The sequence below is a fragment of the Etheostoma cragini genome, chromosome 4, assembly GCF_013103735.1.
Source record: "Etheostoma cragini isolate CJK2018 chromosome 4, CSU_Ecrag_1.0, whole genome shotgun sequence".
Taxonomy (NCBI): domain Eukaryota; kingdom Metazoa; phylum Chordata; class Actinopteri; order Perciformes; family Percidae; genus Etheostoma; species Etheostoma cragini.
Genome location: NC_048410.1, coordinates 8928456 through 8936332, shown reverse-complemented (window position 1 = coordinate 8936332; position 7877 = coordinate 8928456).

Here is a 7877-nt window from a genome sequence, read left to right as displayed (position 1 = left end):
AGAGCCAGCGTCTGCCGCCCGGGTCTGGTCCGTCGAGGCCCCTGACCTTCGCCGCCACCCATGTGGCTGCGCACCCGAATCTGAAACATCCAACAGAAGAAAACTGTGGAGGTGCTGTGGTGGGAAGGGTTTAGTAGTGGGGCAAAAGATGGTAAACAGCGAAACATGAAGGACGTGCAGGGCTGACAACTTTTCAATTTAGTTTGGAGTGAGATTTTATATCTGAGAAGTCGCTGCATTTCATGAGTAGGCCTTTTGTAACATTACCCACTGCAGGATTCAGGGTCAGCAATCAATCCCCATGGCATTTTGTCTAAAACTTTCATTAGCCAAATTTCACACAGCTACACAAAAATTTGCGACCCTATGCCACGAAATTGTCTGTAGCATATGGATCATATTGTTCATCCTGCTGCAATATTATTTCCACAAATGTGTTAGATTTGTTCTTAACATTGATATGCACGGGCAAATAAAACATCATGGATGTATTCAGGGCTAAGTTATCAGCTATGCATTTGCTTTACATAACAAAATGGATGTGTGGAGTGAGAGCGTGTGAAAAATATCAGTTACATGAAACTCACCATCAATGCGTGAGAGCTGGCAGCCTTGGAAATCAAAACTTAAATAGCACATTCATTTAGTCAGGGATGAGATTTGGTCAGTGTCCTTCACATTTGATCCAAATGGACATTTTGGTCCCCCACAATGACAATTTATTTTGCTGATATGGCTATGGCTTGGTGTGGCTTGCGTAATATAAATACAAACTTCAAAAACTTAACTATAAAACCATTTGAATGGGTAAAACAGTTGTTGGCAATGAGAGAATTGACTATTGGCTTTATTCAGAGGTTTTTGTGCAGTCACTTGTGTAACACCTTAGTTAACATAAGTGTACTGATGTTTTAAGTGTATTGAAGTTTTTATTGTTGTTATATGGTAAAGTGCTGTCATTAGTGCCTCTTGGATCAATATCCTCTTCACACAATGTCCATATTCACCTGAGTGAAGGAGACTTTAAGAGAGGTGCGATTGAAGTAATAAAAAAAAAGACACTATCTATCAAATCCTCCACAAAACGGTCAAAATGATATGTGACCCGACGCGTGTATAATTTAAAGAATATCAAGAAAAATAGCTTAACATGAGGAGGGATTTTCACTGCATGTATTATAGAAGATACTGGATAATAATATTATATATTAATATTTTCAAATGGATAATAGTGTGTGTTGAAGCCTGGATGTTTGTTTATCCCCTTTCATTTGTTGCTGGCAGTCTTAAGGCAGTCATTTCTTCTGTCCAAGAGTGAATTAGGTTGGAAGTCAAAGAGGCTCAGGTTGTTGTCAATAGTCATTAGAGCTGGCCACTGGCCCTGGGTTAAGACCTGTCCCACTCTGCTGTCAGGCTCAATACCATGCGGATGTATGTATCCACACCACTTTTTCTGCAGTTTAAAATGAGCACAGCTTACGGCATTCGTCTTTTGTAACCACGTCCATGGTCAAACAAGCTAACAATAACGTGTACAAAGCTTGGTTCTTTCTTTATTATTTACTTCCTCCTCTTTGTGACAATAGTGCTGAGCTTTCTGCTGGCACAGACAATGTAGGCAAAAGCTAGTGGTGTCAGGGCATTGTTTTAAGCACACTTTTTCTTTTTATTTTACCCCCCTCCCCCATGACATTCCTAGCCTCAGCTGTACTTTGTGTTTTGTGCTAATTAGCAAATTTTAGCATGCCTACAAGCCAAACTAAGATGGTAAACATAGTAAACAAAACACCTATTCAAGATCATGTTACTGAAGCATTGCCGTTGGGATCATGCATGCATGCAGTGTAGACTATAAAGGCACAATCACAAACACAAGCACTCATGGCCTTTGCTTTTTTCGGGTCTGATTTCCAGATGATGATGATAATTTTAAGATTTGGCCATGGATTTATCATAATGCATAGTCTTTGCCATCAACATTACTTACAGTATGTCCTCGATAAAGTTACTACAGTGTAGAAGGGAACGTTTAGAGGGCAAATGTGAACGGGACTTGTCTCATCAGAACTGCTGACGTAAGGCCGTGATAGGGATCTTGGTACCCGCTCTTAGGTGGGTCTACTGGGCATAACAAGCTCTTTGCCTTGCTTCAGCAAATATAATTAGCTTTGAGTTTGGGATGATCTGGCAAACAGTGTTCTTTTAAGGTCTTTTCTTCTCGTGTTCTACCCCCATTTTTTCTCCCAGCCCTTTCCCCTCTACTTTTTCCTATGAATTGCTGCCAAGCTCTGTTTGCCTTGGTAATTAGGAGCCAGAGCATGCTTTCACGACTCCATTATAAAAACAGCAAACGGTCCAGTGGTTTATTGATAAAGCATTATACGCTGCTGCAATACTGTATGGAGATGTACAGGGGGCTTGCAGCAATTTCAGGTGGACCACCGTACATGCTCCTCCACTGCCAGATGAAATATTATAATGATATAATAGCACTATCACACACCCCATATAGTACAAGACTGAAATGTGGGAATACAGCTTGCCAGCTGTATAAGTGAAATTGAATGCAAAAACCACAGCAACAACACAAGCATTGCTATGCTCTGTCAAATGGAGAAAATGACCACAGAAAAAATATATAGCCAATCTAATCTGCAGCAGAAAGAGACAGTTGAAGAGGTAATTTCGCTCAGCAATACGCGAGGACAGCTATTTAAATGTGTTGTTGTTGCTCCAATCAGGTTTCCCAGGGTGCCATGATATTTAAAAGTGACACGGGTGACCCTCCACATTTGCAAGATGTCATCATGCATCAATCGGAAAGGTGTATATCAAAGCTGCCCATAATGATGTGTGCGTTGGGATTTATATTTCCAATTAAATCTGCAAATTATATGATTATCCGCTGCACCGTGCAGAAACCATTTTGGAAACAGATTGTGGTGTGCATTTTGTTTTTCTACAAAGATAATAGTGCCAGTGGCAAACCTGCTTGTGCAGTGAGAATATTAATGTTAATGGCCTTGTCACACACCTAAATGTGTGTTCACAGGCATGCTCGCAGCTCACAAACACACACACACACACACACACACACACACACGGACACACACACACACACACACACACTGCCAAGATCATGTTGGTGTTCACCAGAAAATGTCCACGCTCTGAATGTTTAGAGAGTGCTGCCTAACAATGCCCTAAGACAGAGAGAGGAACTGAAAGAGTTTGAGGATGCTGGGTGAGTTGTACAATCACGGAGGAGGTAGAGTATTGAAAGTCATAGGAGATTGTTAGATTTGGGAGAGAGAAATAAAGAGAGACAGAGAGAGAGAGAGATAGATAAAGAGAGAGCAATAGATAGAGAAAGACAGAGAGAAAAGAAATGGACTAAAGAGGAATGAAGAAAGTGAGAATAAGGCACAAAGAGTAAAAATCTTCCCTCACAGGCTGTTTGTATATGCATCTCTAGGGTGCCATTTTAGCTTCCAATATTTTTTATCCTGAGTAAAATGCTGTGGGAGTATTAACTAAGTTGCCATTGCCTTCCCCTCCTCTATTACTTTTCAGCATTGCACCATAAAAGAAGAAACAATTATGGCTATAATTTGGTAAGCCTGAGAAATGCTCTAAAAGCAAAGTTTAATCCAAGTCTTTAAAGATGCACTTTCCATTGGACTATTTCGTTCCAAAATGCAATATTCACTATCTGTAAAAAACTAAACTATATTTAAACCAAGTGAATGCTGGCCTGAGATAAACCTTGTTTTAAACCTTGGCTTTGTTTGGCAGACTCACGTGTCTGTGTTTTTTAAATAATAACAGCTGAATTCTAGTCGCAGAAATTTGGAAAAATGCAGTGAATTATTTTGGAGAAAATATTTTTGTTCATTGTCTGAAACTGAGTTACACTATAACCTCTTAAATCTCAGACATAATTGTAATGTCACTGGTAAATCAACAGTACAGTAATTCAGGTTTTATCTACACTGTATGTCAATGTAAACACTTTACTGAAAGTAAAGCCTAATTTCCCATACATTTTAACCCTTGTGTTGTCTTCCAGTCAAATCTGAAAATCAACACTTTTATTGAGGCTTTTAATCAATATTTTTAAGTTTTTCTTTCCCTTTTTTCAACACTTTTTACAGTTTTTAAAAAAAAATATTTGCCACTTTTTGACATTTTCAACACTACATACAACTAACTCATTAACTTTAGTTTTTCAGTTATTTTAGGAATGTATGGTCAATAAACCTAATTTATAGGAAATTCTACCTAATATTTGAGTTAAAAAAGCAGAAATTAGTAATTATTTAGACAAAAATTAAAGGCATGGATGTTGATGGATCACAGACTGGAATATGTCAACTTTTACTCAATACTATTTCCAAACCACTTCAATTAGTTTTTCAAATGCCATAAAATTGAAAAAGACTCAATTACAGACAAAATTAATGAAAAGAGTAGAATGGTATTTGGGGTTATTACATTTAAGTAATTAAAAAGAATATTGATGTAAGAAAAAGGGTCAATTTGACCCGAGGGTTAAAACCAGGAAAAACAGACTTGTGGGGCACTTATCTTTCAGATCCTCAGCATCATTGGCATTTGTCTTGGAGGCATGTTTCTGGCAACTGGGCAAATGTAAGTCCAATAGTCTTTCTCATTTTAGCTCTGTTTTGGTCAACATTGATTCCTAAACTAAATGCCTGGCTCCTTAAAAGCCTAATGCTCCACTACCAATTAAGTGAATGTTCTTAAAACACTGTGTCGGGTAGAGGGGACATGCACATTCAGGAGATGAATTTCTGTAACACCGTTTTACAATACAGTGATTTGATCCATTGGTAATATAGAAATAATATGCAATACTGCAGCTTTAATCTGAACAACCATATGCAACCACTTTCATATTGTTACTGTATTTAGAACTGCATTTGAATGAACTATGAATTAATGAAATAATGCACACAAAAAAATGCATACGTTTGTTTGTAATTGACTGTTGTCTACATTTTATGGATATGAGTCACTTTACCAGCAGCATAGGGAAGACATGGATGTACAAAATCTTACTGATGAGGTGTTAAGTAAATAGCCTCATTCAGAACATTTCTGGAGAGCATCTCAACACACCTCTTGTTTATGCAACAAAAGTGATTTATCAAGTAGAAGATTTGAATGTGCAAGTAACTAAATGAGGGAATGGAGGAAAGAAACAGCTTGCCATCCTTCATGCTGATAATCTCCTCAGTGCTAATGCCCACCTCAATATCCCAGGCAACACAAGTCAGATTGTAGTTTCTGACAAGTATGGATTGCATAACAGCATCTGGCTAATCCTCACCCTACAGGCGCATGAGCATATCTCCGTCTAATTAGATTTATTTTCTGCTTTCATGGGACTCGTCTTTACCATTACCATTAGGTACACTGGTGAAAGATGTCATTAAAATTCTTTCTGACGTTTAGTGGATTTCTACTGATTTCCATGGACACAAGTGAGAGATGAGTGAGACAGGGCGGGAAAAGGAGGAGATGGAGTGATGATGATGTTAGCATGTGGCACATATTCATGTTTCCTATAGCTGAACAAGGATCTTCATTTATGTGATCTGTGTTGTGATACACTTAACAGTAGATGGTATGTTTCTATTCTTGGATCTTTAATGGTAGTATACAACACTTGCAGTGTTCACTTCATTGTCTTGGCTTTACTCCAACACGCTGGATTCGAAATTAAACAATGACTTTAAGATTAAAGTGCTGACTTTCAGCTTTAAAGCTGTTTGAGGGTGTTCACATCTAAATCGGCTGAACAGTGTAGGCCTCGTAGCCCATTTTAACCCCTGGAGGAATTTGTATGAAAAAGGCTAGCATTTCTGTGTGGTTAATCAGATGTGGATGTATACATCACTGAATCAAAGCTGAAAGCACTTTGACGTCACAGTAGGTCTCTGTGTTTGAAATTGTTCCCTATCACGGAAATAGTGCACTATATGGTGTGTTTGCCATTTGGTAGTGGTGTTCGAACTCTCTGCGGTTAATGTAATTCACTACATAGTCCACAATAAACTACCCATAATCCACTGCTAATTTGAGTGTAAATACAATGAAGCGTAGCTTCTTTGGTGCCATTTTTATGCTACCTAGCACTCACCCGCCGTTAGCATTCAATTGACTGACATTCATTTTGACGTCACTTTGACAGCTAATAACTTTACACCTGAAGCGTTTAAAGACTTTATTTTACATTGTTTATTTCTAAAGACACACAAACACGTTAAAAAAAAGCTCCATTACCTTGTATCTCACGTTATGTCTTCGTAGCAGATGTTTTTGTAAAAATAGGCTAATGATTGTGTCATAACCAAGCGACTTGCTGTCGCACAGGAAGGAATTACCGAACAGTACAGGATGAGCTTGCAGGCAGTTTTGACTTACATTAGCTGTTTAGGTTTAATTACTCATGTTAACTAGCATTGGCAATAATTTACCTGTGCCTGTGTTATCTCCTTACATATACCTACGCTCTCCGTCTCTGCAAGATTCGGAATTACTGAGATTTCTTTTGGCACATTATGGGTAACCTTTTAATGAACATTACACTTGTCATCAGTTTACACTCTGCTATTTAATGCAGAAGAAAGCAAATCTAAATAGGATTTGGATTTAGAACTGCTTTATTTTAATTTTAAAATGACATGTATGATAACACTGCCGGTTTCATGTTATCTTTGACAACCCTTTTATGTGTGGGATCATGGCATTGCTGCTTTTGTGTTAATTAATGGGACCAAAGTATTAATTCAAGGCAGTACAATTTATAAAATATGCACACAATATAAAAAAGCCTTGACTAATGCTCAGTACCCCGATATTAGGGTCCAGGATTAGTGATTTCAACTCTAGCTCCTGCAGTTTTCTTTAGCGCTCTACACAGAGCTGACAAACACTTTCCTAGCCTGTTCATTTTGAGCCCAGAGTTCACTCTGTTTGGTATAGCAGAGACGATGTCAGGTATGTGAAGTCAAAACGATTTTACTTCACTGCTGAGAGCACCGAGTACATTCAATTCCCATATGCACCTTTCTATGCAGAGAACATCTTCCAAAAGTGTTTTGCAAAAATATAGTGCTGTGGACCCCGCAATTAGAGCTAACCCTGGCAAGTTGTATTAGGGCTCGCTGTGAGTGAAAAGCCTTGCTTTTACCTTCCAGTCTTGAATAGGGATCCGACTGTAAGGAGATTGGCTAGATATGAGCTGGATCTGTCAAGGGAGCACACATTTGTCTCATGCAGCATACATCTCCCAATATAGTGCTTTCATTTACGTTATTGGCCCTCTGTTTTTTCTCTTGAATTTGTACAATTGGAAAGTAAACTAATAATATCTGACTTCATTTCAGGTAAAGACAAAGTAATTTTTTCTTTATCTAAATCTCTCATAGATAATCCAGCCGTCCCTCACGGCTGAACCGGAGGGGTCAGATTCTTCAAGTTAACGTAACTCAAGGGACGAGAGGTTTGGAGTGAGGAATATAGGTGGTAGGGGGTATGCTGGAGACTTGAATTCATTTTTATGGCTAAGGGAATTTGGAAAATTCATCACATGTGGGGTAGAGATCACGTCAAACCTGCCCTAAATAAGCACATTTACAGCAACAAATGTCACCCTTTTATTTGTGGCGTTAAGGGATTAGTATCTGCTTGTAAAACTAACTGACTGGATTAGTGCTCTTGGTGCCAACGCCCGCTTTTGACTTCTAATCTGGAGGCATTGTGAAAGAGAGAAAAGAATCGTACAAAAAAACAGCAAGGCAGCCGTGCTTAAGATCCCATCATAGAGCGCTGTGATATGAAACATGACT